This window comes from Macrobrachium nipponense, chromosome 1 (genome assembly GCF_015104395.2).
Source record: "Macrobrachium nipponense isolate FS-2020 chromosome 1, ASM1510439v2, whole genome shotgun sequence".
NCBI classification, from domain to species: Eukaryota; Metazoa; Arthropoda; class Malacostraca; order Decapoda; family Palaemonidae; genus Macrobrachium; species Macrobrachium nipponense.
Genome location: NC_087200.1, coordinates 86,517,483 through 86,531,133, shown reverse-complemented (window position 1 = coordinate 86,531,133; position 13,651 = coordinate 86,517,483). Strand labels below are relative to the sequence as shown.

At 36.8% G+C, this 13,651-nt stretch overlaps 1 protein-coding gene across 3 annotated transcripts in view; it reads left to right on the top strand.

Annotated features, from left to right (window-relative positions):
• The window catches only part of LOC135219431 (uncharacterized), a 751,318-nt gene that overhangs the window by 331,800 nt on the left and 405,867 nt on the right, over positions 1 to 13,651 (top strand). For 2 of the 3 annotated variants that reach the window (XM_064256211.1, XM_064256209.1), the window contains exon 1: positions 11,191 to 11,337. The exons of the other annotated variant lie outside the window; for it this stretch is intronic. The gene's annotated coding sequence lies outside the window, so the exon portion shown is untranslated. Of the gene's footprint in view, positions 1 to 11,190; positions 11,338 to 13,651 lie in introns of those variants that run through there. 3 annotated transcript variants of the gene reach the window in all.

Sequence of the window (13,651 nt, the reverse complement as noted above, 5' to 3'; positions counted from 1 at the left end):
CGTTACAAGTAATTAATGGTGCCCAGACCCGGGAAAAAAGATTTCATTATCACTGTAGTATATACTGGTGGTGTTAGGGATATATTTTGTTAGGAGAGTGACCATATAGTTTTGTTTTGCATTTATTGTATTGAATTGTAAGTTGATAACTTAGAGGAAAATGGCTCAGTTCAAGGTTCAGGAATTTCTAGCAGCCCCTTCCATCCAAGTGTTATCTGAAATCACTCTGACTAAGGCACAGTGGAGCGCTTTAGCAGTGGCATGTGGTGGTTGTGTCTACTAGTATGGTAAAGGCACAAATAAGATGTATTGCTATGGAATCATTGATAAACTCTGGTAGAATAACTGATGAAGATGAGTTAGAATTGGCTCAAGAGTTGTTGAATGTAGCACGTGCTGATCTCATAAATAAGCAAGCAGAAAAGAAAGAGAAAAGTGATGCAGAGTTAGAGCGTAGACGCATTGAAGCAGAAGAGAATTTGATTAAGCTAAAAATGCAAGCTGAAAGAGAATATAGACAGGGAAAAACAAGAAGAAGAGAAAGAGCAAGAAGAAAAGCAGCAGAAGAGAGAAAGAGAAAGAATAGAGAAAGAGAAGAAGAAAAAGCAGCAGAAGAGGAAAGAGAAAGAATAAAAGAGGACAGAGAAATCGCCAGACATGAAAAGGAAATGGAATTGATAGGAGCTAGATCCACATTACCTGTAACACTGTCTAACCCTAACCAAGGTAATCAAGACCCTGTTCTTGATGTAGTAAGAGTACAGAAGTTAATCCCTAAGTTTACTGAAGAAGCTCCAGATGAGTTTTTTGATCACTTTGAGAAAGTGGCTTCAGGTATGGGATGGCCAGAAGATAAATGGTCAGTTTTGCTACAAAGTGTCTTGATTGGTAAAGGGAGAAGTGCTTATCTAGCCTTAACAGCTGATCAGTGTAAAGACTACAAGGTACTTAAACACAGTGTGCTACAAGTTTACCAGATGACCCCAGAGTACTACAATGAAAGATTCAGAAATTTAAGAAAAGATGAGAAGGGAACATTCTTAGATTATGCTTACAAAGTGAGAAGGTGTTTCAAACGTTGGTTAGAAGCTGCTAAAGTTAAAACTTTTGATGAGTTAGAAGAGTTACTTGTTCTTGAACAGTATCTTAAGGGAATTCCTGAACATATAAGAGCCTATTTGAGAGAGAATGTTAAGAAACTTGACAAAGGTGCTACACTGAGTGAAGATTACAATATAATTAGTAGTAAACGTAATTACAATGTCAAGTACCAGAGTCAACAACGCCCAGGTTTTAAGTCTTATCCAAATAATAGGAACAAATTTAATGGGAAACCTACAAGTGATACTACCAAGAGTACACAAGGTAATACAACTCAGCAAGCTAATGTGAAATCCTCATCCAGTTTTTCAAGACAGTTACAGAAACCTAATGTTGTCTGTTTCAAGTGTGGAAGAGTAGGACACTACAGTTAAGAGTGTTACCGGAATCAACAGCAGTCAAAGCCAGTTGGTCAAATTGTGAAAGGTGACCAGGTGAAACAAACTATGAAGAGCAGTGTGGGAAAGAATCAGACTCCAGAGAAGAATGAAACTAAACAAGCTGAATGTTTAGCAACCATTGGAAATGTTACCTCAAGCAGTGAGTGGCTTAGCAGTGTGGAGGCTTTTAAGCCATATATCTATGAGGGTATGCTGTCAACTCAAGAAGGAAGTATGCAGGTACCAGTCAAGATATTACGTGATACAGGGAGTAACCCTAGTGTGGTAGTATGTGGTTCTCACCCTCAGTTGGAGAAGAGTCTCACAGGAGATTCAGTTATTTTGAAGGGTATAGGAGGAGAGGAAGTAACTCCTATATGCCGCTTACACCTGTCATGTGAATTGGTGACAGGGAATGTTGATTTTGCTGTAAAGGACTCACTGGCTGTGGAAGGTGTACATGTTCTGTTGGGGAATGAAGTTGGTGGTGTGCCATTTATTCCTTGTCCTGTAATGACAGACAAACCATTGAGGATTATTCCTATAGTAGAGTTGGAGAAGAATAACCCCCACCTGTTTCCTAGTTGTGTAACTACCAGAAGTATGAAGAGGACTACGACTGCAAGTGAAGAAACAGAGGATTTACACACCCAAGAAGGATCAAGTGAAGAATCTTTGTGCTTAGAAGAATTGTTCCAGGGAAGTGATGTTTCCCATAGTGCTGACAAAGAAGAGATTTCCCATGAAGAAGAAGACGACAATGAAGAAGAAGAACCTGATGTTCCTGAAGAGACTCCGAGTAGTCAAAGTGTTACTGAAGACAGTAGTGAAACTACAGTAGCTGAATTAGCAGATATTGAGAATTCAACCCTAGAAGTTGGTCAAGTGACAAGAGAGAAGCTAATGGACTTGCAGAAGAAGAATGCATCGTTAACTGATTTGTTCTTCAGAGTTGTTGATCGAGAAGAGATGCAGCAAACTCCTACCTGTTATTATCTAAGGAAGGTTTGCTGACGAGGAAGTATAGACCTACAGATATACCAGGAGATGCTGTATGCGGCGATTATCATCAAATTTTGATCCCATATCCATTGAGAAAGCAAGTGGTTGCAGTAGCCCATGAGTCCGGACATATGGGAATCAGGAAGACTGTGGAGAAGATCATGAAATATTTTTTCTGGCCTGGACTCCACAAAGATGTTAGCAGGTTTTGTTGTGAGTGTCATACCTGCCAGATAGCTGGAAAACCGAATGAAACCATCAAGAAAGCCCCCCTACAACCTATAGAAGTTAGAGAAGAACACTTTAACAAAGTGATTAGACATGGTTGGACCACTGCCGAAGACAAAGAAGGGAAATGAGTATTTGTTAACATTAATGTATCCTGTGACAAGATACCCAGAAGCAATCCCTGTCAGAAACATATCTGCCAAGATAGTTGCTGAAAAACTTGTGGAGTTTTTCTCAAAGTTTGGCATACCAGAAATAGTGCAAAGTGACAGAGGAACAAACTTTACTTCAAGGTTATTCCAGGATGTGATGAATTTGTTAGGAGTGAAACAACAGTTATCCACTGCCTATCATCCAGAGACTCAAGGTGCCTTAGAAAGGTTCCACCAGACATTGAAAAGTATGCTGACAAAGTATTGTTCTGAATCAGGAAGAGAATGGGATGTTGGTTTACCATTAATGTTGTTTGAAGTTAGGAGTGCTTATCAAGAAAGTATGGGATGTTCACCTAATGAAATGATTTTTTGAAGAGAAGTTAGAGGACCGTTGAAGATTCCTGCAGAAAATTGGGAAGAAAATCAAGAGGAAAGCCAAGGAGAGTATGTGAAGAACTTAAGGAAAAGGTTGAAAGAGATTAGAAAATTATCTTTAGAAAATCTGAAAGTGAGTCAAGAGAAAATGAAAAGGAGATTTGATGCTAAGACTAAGCTAAGAAGTTTTAGTGTTGGTCAACAAGTGTTAGTGTTCTTACCTGTCAAGAGATTTCCCCTCACTAATAAATTTCAAGGTCCTTACAAGATAATTCAGAAGTTAAGTGATAGAACTTATGTGATTGAAACACCAAAAAGAAGAAGACAAAGGAAGATACATGTGAATCTCTTGAAACCTTATTTCTCAGAAACTAAAACTGGAACTGTGTCAGTAACCCAAATATCTACCGAAGACAATGATGGCTACGAATTGGGAGCTGAAAGCAAGATGAATAATTCTTCAATTTAGGAAAATTTGAAGGATAAACTGAAACATCTGAGTGTTGAACAAGGTGATGACTTAAGTGAAGTAATTAGAAGTTTTCCAGAAATTTTTTCAGATGTGCCTAGACGTACTGATCTGACCGAGCATGAAATCAAGATTCAAGAAGATGGAAAACCTTTCAAGCAAAGAGCCTATTGCTTATCACCTTATTATTGAGATGTTTTGAAGAAGGAAGTTGAGTATTTGCTGCAACATGGATTAGCAGAACCCAGTTCAAGTCACTTCAGTTCTCCATGTGTGTTAGTGAAGAAACCAGATGGTTCATTTAGGATGTGTACTGATTATAGGAAACTGAATTCTATCAGTGTGGCTGATAATTATCCTTTGCCTCTTATAGATCAGTTACTTGATAATATTGGGCAAGCCAAGTTTGTTTCTAAGATAGACTTGTTGAAAGGATATTATCAAATTCCCTTAGATGAGAGTGCCAAGTTGCTGTCAGCTTTTATTACTCCTTTTGGACTGTATCAGTATTCTGTTCTGCCGTTTGGTCTGATGAAGGCACCTGCAACATTTCAACGAGTGATGGATCAACTATCAACTACTAGGATCGATAGAAGGAGTAGGTGTATACCTAAATGACATCGTGATTTACTCTACAACGTGGGAAGAACATCTGAAGATTCTGAGGAAATTTTTCAAGACACTTCAAGAAGTAGGATTAACAGTCAACCTAGAGGAGAGTGAGTTTGGAAAGGCAACTGTGCAGTATCTTGGGTTTGAAGTTGGGAAAGGCCTTCTTGCTACAGTAAATGCTAATGTAGAAGGTATCTGTAAGGCTACCCCACATACTACCAGGAAACAGCTTCAGAGATTTTTAGGCATGGCTGGATTCTATCATCGTTTCTGCCCAAAATTCTCAGCCGTAGTAGCTCCCTTGACAGACTTAACTAGTCCCAAAGCTAAGTTTGTTTGGACTCCAGAGTGTCAAGAATCCTTTGATAAGGTAAAAGCCATTTTAACTTCAAGACCAGTACTTCAAGCTCCAAACTTCGACAAGAAATTTGTGATACAAGTTGATGCGTCGGACTGTGGTATTGGAGCTGTTCTACTTCAAGAAGATGAAAATAATATCTATCATCCTGTGTGCTTCATGTCTACAAAACTGAAAAAACATCAGAAAGTATACTCAACAATCAAGAAGGAAACTTTAGCCTTAATCACAGCATTGAGAAAATTTGAAGTGTATGTGAATAGACCTAGGAATGAAGAAATTATAGTGTTGTCTGATCACAATCCACTATCATTATCCAGAGAATGAAGAACCATAATCAAAGACTGACCAGGTGGTCTTTGTGCCTGCAACAGTATAACTTAAGAGTGCAGCACATTTGTGGCAAAAACAATGTATATGCTGATTATTTACCTTGTTGTGAATCGTTGGATTCAACACCGTGATAAAAAATCTACTGGGGGGAGGTATATTATATATTGCTACTGTCAAAATGCATATTTCCCCTCTTTGACTGTATAAAACATTGTGTATAAGATTGTGCAACATTTTTCAGATGCCTAGATAGCTTAGAGATAGGATGTTTTAAATGTGTGTTCAGATTTCTGCATTACATATATAAAAGAATATATAATGTAGAATGTAAAAAGAGAGAGATTTTCTTTGTCCATTCGAAACTACGATTGTTTCCCTATTATGTCAGCACTGTGAGATTAGAGGAACTCCGAGATCTCCGTTTGCTTTCCTAATCTGTCAACACATTTGATAAACAAGCTCAAATCTTCAGTGTGTTTTGGGATTCTGTCATCATGTGTGAAAAGGGACTTCTGCTTCAGTCAATCGAGTCGAGTACGTGTCTTTCTTTTAACAGACTGTTCTCATACATGTATGTCTTTGTCAAAGCCACATGCAGATTACACATTTTGTATGTAAAGTTGCGTAAGATTTTGAAGCTTCTGGAAGCATTATTGCCAAAAACGTTTTGTGTCATCTCCAGTCCAGCTTCCGTAAGGAAGAAGTTTTTCATTCGGGCTTAGATACTCGAGGCGTTCAGATATCTCTCTCTCTCTCTCTCTCTCTCTCTCTCTCTCTCTCCTCACTCCTTCCTCTCTCTCGTCTCTCTCTCATCTCTCTCTCCTCCTCTCCTCTCCATCGCATAGCACTTGATTTTAAAGTAACGTAACGATTTCGTACTTATTGAATGGTCACTCATAATTTGTAAATTTCAGATTTGATATTTCTTAGAGTTTATTTAGTAGTATTTAGTGTTTTTTGTGGAATCTGAATAAACATTGTTGTTGTAACGGCGCCTGGTTTTGTGAAAGTGTGAAACAAGCTGCAGCAAGAAAGAAAGAAATTGGTATACCAAAAAGGTAAAGTGTGTTATATTTTTATTAGTTGCTATTAATAACGGATAGGAGCAGTGGTTAGGTAACAACTAATAACTGAACGGAACAGTAGTTTGGTAAAAACTAAATAACTGATGGTTACAGTGGTTTGAGAGAAACTATTTACGTTTTTACACATTGCAAATTTTTGTGTTTTGTGTTTGTTTCACTTTTGTGCATTTGTTCATTTTCTTATTGAAGTGTGCCTTTTTATTTTTTTATATTCTGTGTGATTAATACTTTTTGTAAATTTTGAAATTGTGGTAATTTCCACATTTTTCTGTATTTTTATTTGCATTCACAATTTAATTGACTTAGTTATTTTCATTGCTTAATCATTGCACATTTAATTAAATTTAACACGTGAATTAATTTGCATTTACTTAGAATTCTTTTCAAGTTTTATTATTGTTTAGCACTTGTGAATTAATTTCCAAATTTCAATTATTGCCTAACACTTTTGAATTTCAATTGAATTAATTTTCTTGACTTTTTTGATAAATTAATCTTTATTTAATTTTACTTAATTTGATTCAAGAATTAATTAAACTTTACTTTGTTTTCAAGTAACAGTAATTTTCCCTGATATTGTGAATTTCACTTATAAATTTTGAGTTTAATAATAAATTTATGTATTCAAAATTTTTATAAGTGTTTTCTTTATCTTACACCAGTATATTTGCATTTAATTATGATTATATTTATATTAGGTAAAAACATAGAGTGGTAATTGATCTGTTTTCCTTCAATTTACTTGAAGTGAGTTAGAACCAGGGAAGTACTTTAGGCTTCTGAAATCAATGAAATACTTAGACTTTTAAAGTTGTTGATGGAGTGATGCCCTTTAATTAATTTAATTACATACAAGATTACCTCACACCTGTTTTACTGAACTTAGTCTGATTTTCTGCAATACTGGTAGGTTGTTTAAGGGATCACTGTTGCCTTTAGAGTATTCAGTCGTTTAGTGCATGTGATGAAGGTTCAGGTATCTGGCTATTTTGAGGTAACAATTAATGAATAGTAAGTGTAGTAACCAGATACTTGGCACTTTGTCGCAATATATATATATATATATATATATATATAATATATATATATATATATATATATATATATATATATATATAGGAGGCAACTACTAATGTGTAAAAAACCCCCAACCTCCCTTCGACTTGCAATTTGCCTCCTCCCAGGTGCATACTAGTATGACAGGGACCTTCACTAGCACAGGGTTAACATTGCTAACCCCAACGCAAACTGGCAATGGTACAGAAAGGAGGTGAGGGAGCCAAGCAAAGAAGCAAATGGATAAAAAGAAAGGGATAGTAGCAGGTGAGAGACACAAGGAGCTGGCGCATACATGTATACACACCTATTGGTATATATATATATATATATATATATATATATATATATATATATATATATATATATACCAATAGGTGTGTGTATGCATGCAAGTTTTTTTTCTAACCTGAGTGACCATTTCGTGGAGCTGCATAAGCAAATGTTCCGAGACTCAAAATGTACTGCTCTATGCCGGCGAAACGCAAGAGATCAAAGCCCAACATAGAAAAGCTCGGAGGATGTGTCAAACAAGAACTTGTTAAAAAAAATTTACAAAGAATAGGTTCAGCTATTAAAAAAACTCAGAAAGAATAGGTTCAGCGTCAATGTAGGCGAGACGGCTGGCTGTTCACTACCAAGTCTTGTGCAGTTATCGTCAAAAATTTCGGGCAAGAAGAAAGTAAAATCAAAGCATCAATGCTTGATCTGATTGACAACAGTGATGGCCATGAAGATTTATACAAAAAAGTGCTGCACAGTTTCCGCTCTAGAAAATTGGCTCTGCCTCTGACGGAGCCTCTAATGTCATGGATATGAACAACAGCCTCACTAGCAGACTGAAAGAAGATGAAATTCCGGGCGTCAGTTTGTCTAGTGAAAGGGCAAACACATTGCCCCAGTAGTGGAGAACTTCATGAGGAATGTTTTTAATTTTTTTTTCACATAGTGCAAAAAGACAGTAATTTTAGGGAACCTCAGGAGTCTTGCAACTTAAGCTACACCCCCCCCCCCCCACTAAAAAAAATCCTTCATCCTTTTGTGACCAGATAGCTTTCTCTCCACTCTATATTTCCGTAGTAAGTTTAGGGAGGAGATATTACTATCAGTTAACATCTTTGATTGCGACGATATATCTGTATTATGTTACTTATATTCCTTAAACTACATGTTACCACATTTGAATATAAGGTAAATATTCTTTTTCAAAATAAAGAATCAACCCTACATTTACTACGCAACAGATCTTAACAAATTACTACTATCATCTTTCTGTCATGGACTCTATCTGAATTAGATCTGAGTGATAAAGACCCAAATGCCAGTAGGTTACACGTATCTGTAGGTAATGTTTTTCTGGGCTTTGAATTGCACTCTATTTTTCAGTCAGAGGAATACCAAGGTGAACCGAAATGGTGAGTGACATAAAGTTTAGTAATCATTCTTTGTTCATAGATAAAAAAAGATATTTGATTTCAACAGAACTTTGTGGAGGCAGTCGGCCTACCTCCACCCCACGAAAGTAAATACAAAGCTTTAGTGTGCGTTTGGAAATACCCTCGCCAAGATCTCACTGATGAATTGCCATGCATTAATAATTACAGCAAGCAGAAACTTGATGATCAGTGGCGTTTCATAGTTTAGGAGATATTTTTTTTGTGCACAGTAATCTTTGACATAATGTTATGTATATATAAAACATTTTTAATTTTTTTTTTATTCTGTAATTCTTTGATTTACTTTTTGGTGTCTATTTTTTCATCAAGTTATTGATTTTTTTCTGCTTTTCCAGGCCATTTATCTTTCACTATTATTCAAAATTTCTGTTTGTGTATATTGCTTTCGTATTTTGTATTAAAGGGTCATAGGTGACCTAACACTTAATTAACCAAAAATATTCACAGATATAGCTCATTGTTATTGCTTGAATAGTAGAGAAAGCCTGTAAATTGAAAGCTATGCCTCAATTACCTTATTTTTTTACAGTCAAGTATCGGAGATGGGCAATACTATGGCCCCATTAAGCTAAGCTCTAGGAAAACCAAGGTAGAAAAGGAAGGGAAGGAGATAAGGAACAGCATTTCTCTGGTGATGAATCATTAGCTTCGTGACAAGGTGCAGGTTGAATGACAGGAAAAACTGATTGGTGCACAAAGTTGTAAGGGGGATGAATGAGTTCCCACATTAGTTTATCCGGGAATTCACTATTACCTGGTTATCATCCTGAAATTTTCAGTATTTGACTATATAAGTGAAATCCAGTTCAATATTTCATATATTAAAATGTTAAAAGTTTTTCATTTCATGTTCCGCAGACGTCCTGACTACACACACACACACACACACACACACACACACACATTATATATATATATATATATATATATATATATATATATATATATATATATATATATTATATGTGTGTGTATATATATTATATTTATATCGACTGCTCTCATGACTGTTGCAAGTGCTGAAAGTTTCAACATATTAAAAAAAACTACAATATGTCTAATGGAATTGAATGCAGAATTTAGGGGCAAGGGACCTTTGAGGTTATTCAGCACTGAAAGGGAAATTGAGAGCAGAAGGGCCTGGATTGGTACAGTAGGAGGAAAACCTTACAGTTTCACTATGTCAGGAGCTAGGGTGGATAGCAAGATGGAAGAGAGAATGTGAATGAAGGGGGTAAAGAATCTGCATGTTTGAATAACGACTGTAAATTACCATTGCTTATTATTAATATCAATATAATCATGAACAATAATCTGCTGGCCCATGGTTACACATCTGGGTGTTATAATTTCATATTGATGCGTCAAAATGGTGATTTTTTTTTTTTTTTTTTTTTTGCAATGGCTTGTTAAGTACCTTTTTGTGCGATACATTTGATTGAGGTTTATCCATAGTACTTTTATAATTATAGCAGAAGAACTAACCCCTTACAGTTGTGATTATGTGTTATTGCAGTGCGCACTATAGTTTATTTGATTTTAGATTCTAGAAGATCTATTAAATTCACACTAAGTTAAAAGGTGAATTTTATTACATATTTCCCCAGTCGATCGAAAAATGTGCGATTTCTGCAAAATTGCGTGACGATTGAAGATATTTTATGCGTATCAACGCTATTAAATGGGCACGTTTTTTTGTGAGGGGCTTAGTCTGAGCACATTATCATGTGTCTGAAAAGTATAAACATTGCTTACAATAATGCTTTATTTATTATTAGATACTGGTAACATTATTAGTTACTTTTATTACTATTAAGTCTCTTTGTCATTTATTCTTATTAAGGCTATAAAATCCTTGAGTAAAATGTGATAACATAGCAATTTGCAGTAATTGTAAAGAGTAACGGAAGGTTAATAACAAATGCATACTTTTCTTAAATTAATCTTCTCGTTGGTTTTATGTGCAAAATTCCTTGCCCCATATATATATATATATATATATATATATATATATATATATATATATGTGTGTGTGTGTGTGTGTGTGTGTGTGTGTGTGTGTGTGTGTGTGTGTGTGTGTGTGATGTCTATGTATGTATGTATGTATAGCTGTGTAAATAAAGGTATTGCCATGGAGGAAAATTGAAAGGCGAGAAAGCCAAGAACTTTAGGTCCAGCACGACCCTTTACTTTGGCACAACTGTGAGTGTGCTACATTTAAAGCGCCTGATACTATATAAACGTCATCTTAAGTATGCCCTGCCTCCCACCCCCAAAAGAAATTACTGGTTATGCTGTTACTTAAGATCACACAAATTAATATCATGGTAGTTAGAATGAAGATCAAACTTCATGTGGTTTCACAGTACAGCTTTTTACTTTGTTCTTTTATGTACTGTACCGTGATTTCTTGTATGTGCCTCCATCTATTTTATTTCTTCGTTCTTTCCAGTGACTCTTCTTAATGTTTACTGGGCAATTTTTCTTCTTGGTTTCTCTTTTCAATATCATGTCACAATTTTTTCAATTTTCTTTCCTACACTCTTGTGTATGATTAACTGATTTTTATAACCCTTGCGTTCTTCTTCTTTAGAAAACGTCACGCCGTAGTAAACGCTAAACAACAACCTGGACTTTCACGATACGCTCTTCAAAAATTGAAAATATTCGTTTTTACTTTTCCAAGAGTTTTACGCAATATTAATATAACGGCGTGTCAACAGAACGTAAGTAGGCATATCTTTTTCTTGTGGTTAATTGATAATGACGTGTTAAGTGATGAAGACGTTGATAGGCAATAAACGTAACAGTGATTACCCTAGGCTCGTAGTTTAGGCTAACGCTGTCCAAGCCAGGCTTCTCAGTTTTGAGGCTTTCGACACCGGAGTCGGCCCAGTAGCAAAGAATAATTTACATTCTATTAAGGCCGAGACTGTTAATGGCTTGTCACTTGATTTTATTCCTGAAATCAAAGTAATAACTCCAGTGGGCTAGGTTAGGCTAGGCCATACTAGCTAGGTAACTTAGGCGATCTTTCTTTTGACGAAGTGGACCTAGCTACCTAGGTATTTTGCCGTGTCTTGGCAGGCTGTGACTAGTATAGGTATTTAACCGGCATTTTCGTTGTGCATGCATAGTCGATACGTCGTCATTTTGGCTCTAGGTACCTACTAGGTACTACCTAGGCAGGTAGGTAATACTATAGCTAGCTACCTATACCTACCTACTTTCGTGTAAGATGGTTCTCTCGGTAGGCGATGAATTTTCAACGTTTTCTGCGGTTGGAGAAGCGATAAAATTTTTTGAGAAGCAAGAAAAAATACGGTAGATCTAGGGTACTTACCTATCCGCGGCCGCCTTGACTATGGCAGTTGCGGTTTTTTTATGCAGTTTTACCTACTGAACAAGAACTTTTAAGTAATATTTATACGGACGACTGTAATTAACCCCCAGGGGCCAGTACTAAACACGGCGAAATACATTGGACGCCCCAATCCCTAGTGGATGTCGTATCCGCGGTTACGTTCCTTGCAGTCCGTGTGGACTGCTTCTGTAGAAATACCACTAGAGAAACTGCATGCTACTTTACAAGCGGCCAATATAGGGTAATTCTACAGAATAGTTCCGCACGGACTGCAAGGAACGTAACCGCGTTTAGTGCTGGCTCCTGGGGGTTAATTACAGTCGTCCGAATAAATATTACTTAAAATTCTTGTTCCAAAGGTAAAACTGCATAGAAAAACCGCAACTGCAATAGTCTAGGCCGCCGCGGAATAGTACCCTAGATCTACCAAAAATACCACATTGGTGAAGAGACACCAGAACATTTGTAGCTGCGAAGAAGAGGACGAGAAACTTGGTAGAAAATGGTGACGTTCGATACTATGATTCCAAATTATTATTCAGGTTTATTAGATCCAATACCTAAGTCTGTGGCTAATTCCTAGTAGTTCATGATGTGGGGCCAGTAGCTAGTATACTAACTGTACTGGCTAGTACTAAAATAGCTCGGCTGTACGGCACCGTGAGCTTGGCCCTAGCCTATGTAGGCATGTTCACTTTGTTCACGATCACAGATAAGTTAGCAGAGCTAGCTTGTTGCCCACTAGATATGCCGATTATAGGGTAAACAACCGACTGGACTGGCCAACTCATTTGGCCACCCTCTGAAAAAGTTCTTTAACACCTCCTGACACCGGAGATGGTCATCAGTCATGAGTTGTTGGTGGTGATAGCAGGAGCTCAAGACCTCTACTCTCCTTTCGAAGTAAGTAGGTATTTTCTCCAAAGTTAGACATTAAGGCCATATTTTAAGATTTAAACAGAAGGTAATGAAAAGTGTGGCCAACGCAGTGCACACTACCCCCATGACGTGTTCGAATTTTTACTTGTAATTAAAAATTTTAAAAGATTGGCGCCATCTCAATGTTTGCGGAGTTGCTTGTGTCAACAAACTTCCCATTTCCTGTGCTGAATCCGCACACCACTTTTACCCATAAATGCTGGGGCACTTTCATCACAACAATCGTAAACACGACTTCCAACCACTACTTATCCAAGGGAACTAAGGCATTCTTTGCGCTCTTCAGTTGTTTATCAGTGTTGTCAATTGGTATGTGTTTACCCTACAAACTGGGTATAAGACTTACACAAAACCGGGGAAATAAGTGAAATTAGCGTATCTGTTTGTAGTATATATACATATTACAGCAATTTTATTATTACTGCATTATTATGACAACTAGAATTCATGGAAACAGTTTGTAAATGCATCGCCGTATGTGTGAAGCTCCACTAGATTGGCAAAGAAGAGTCCTTTTTTCGTCGCGTCGTCTGCTCGTAAGTACATGAGAAATATTTGTAATTTTTGGGGGTTAATTTGGTTGCAACATTTTTGAAGCAGTAAAGTAAAGTTAAACTAAATAATGAGTAAAGTAAACAGTTAAGGGAATAAAGCTTTGCACCTCATAAACAGTGTAGTCGTCTGCTGCTCGTAACTGTGTTTGTGGAGCGAGTGCTTAGGAACCAGGAACCGCAAGG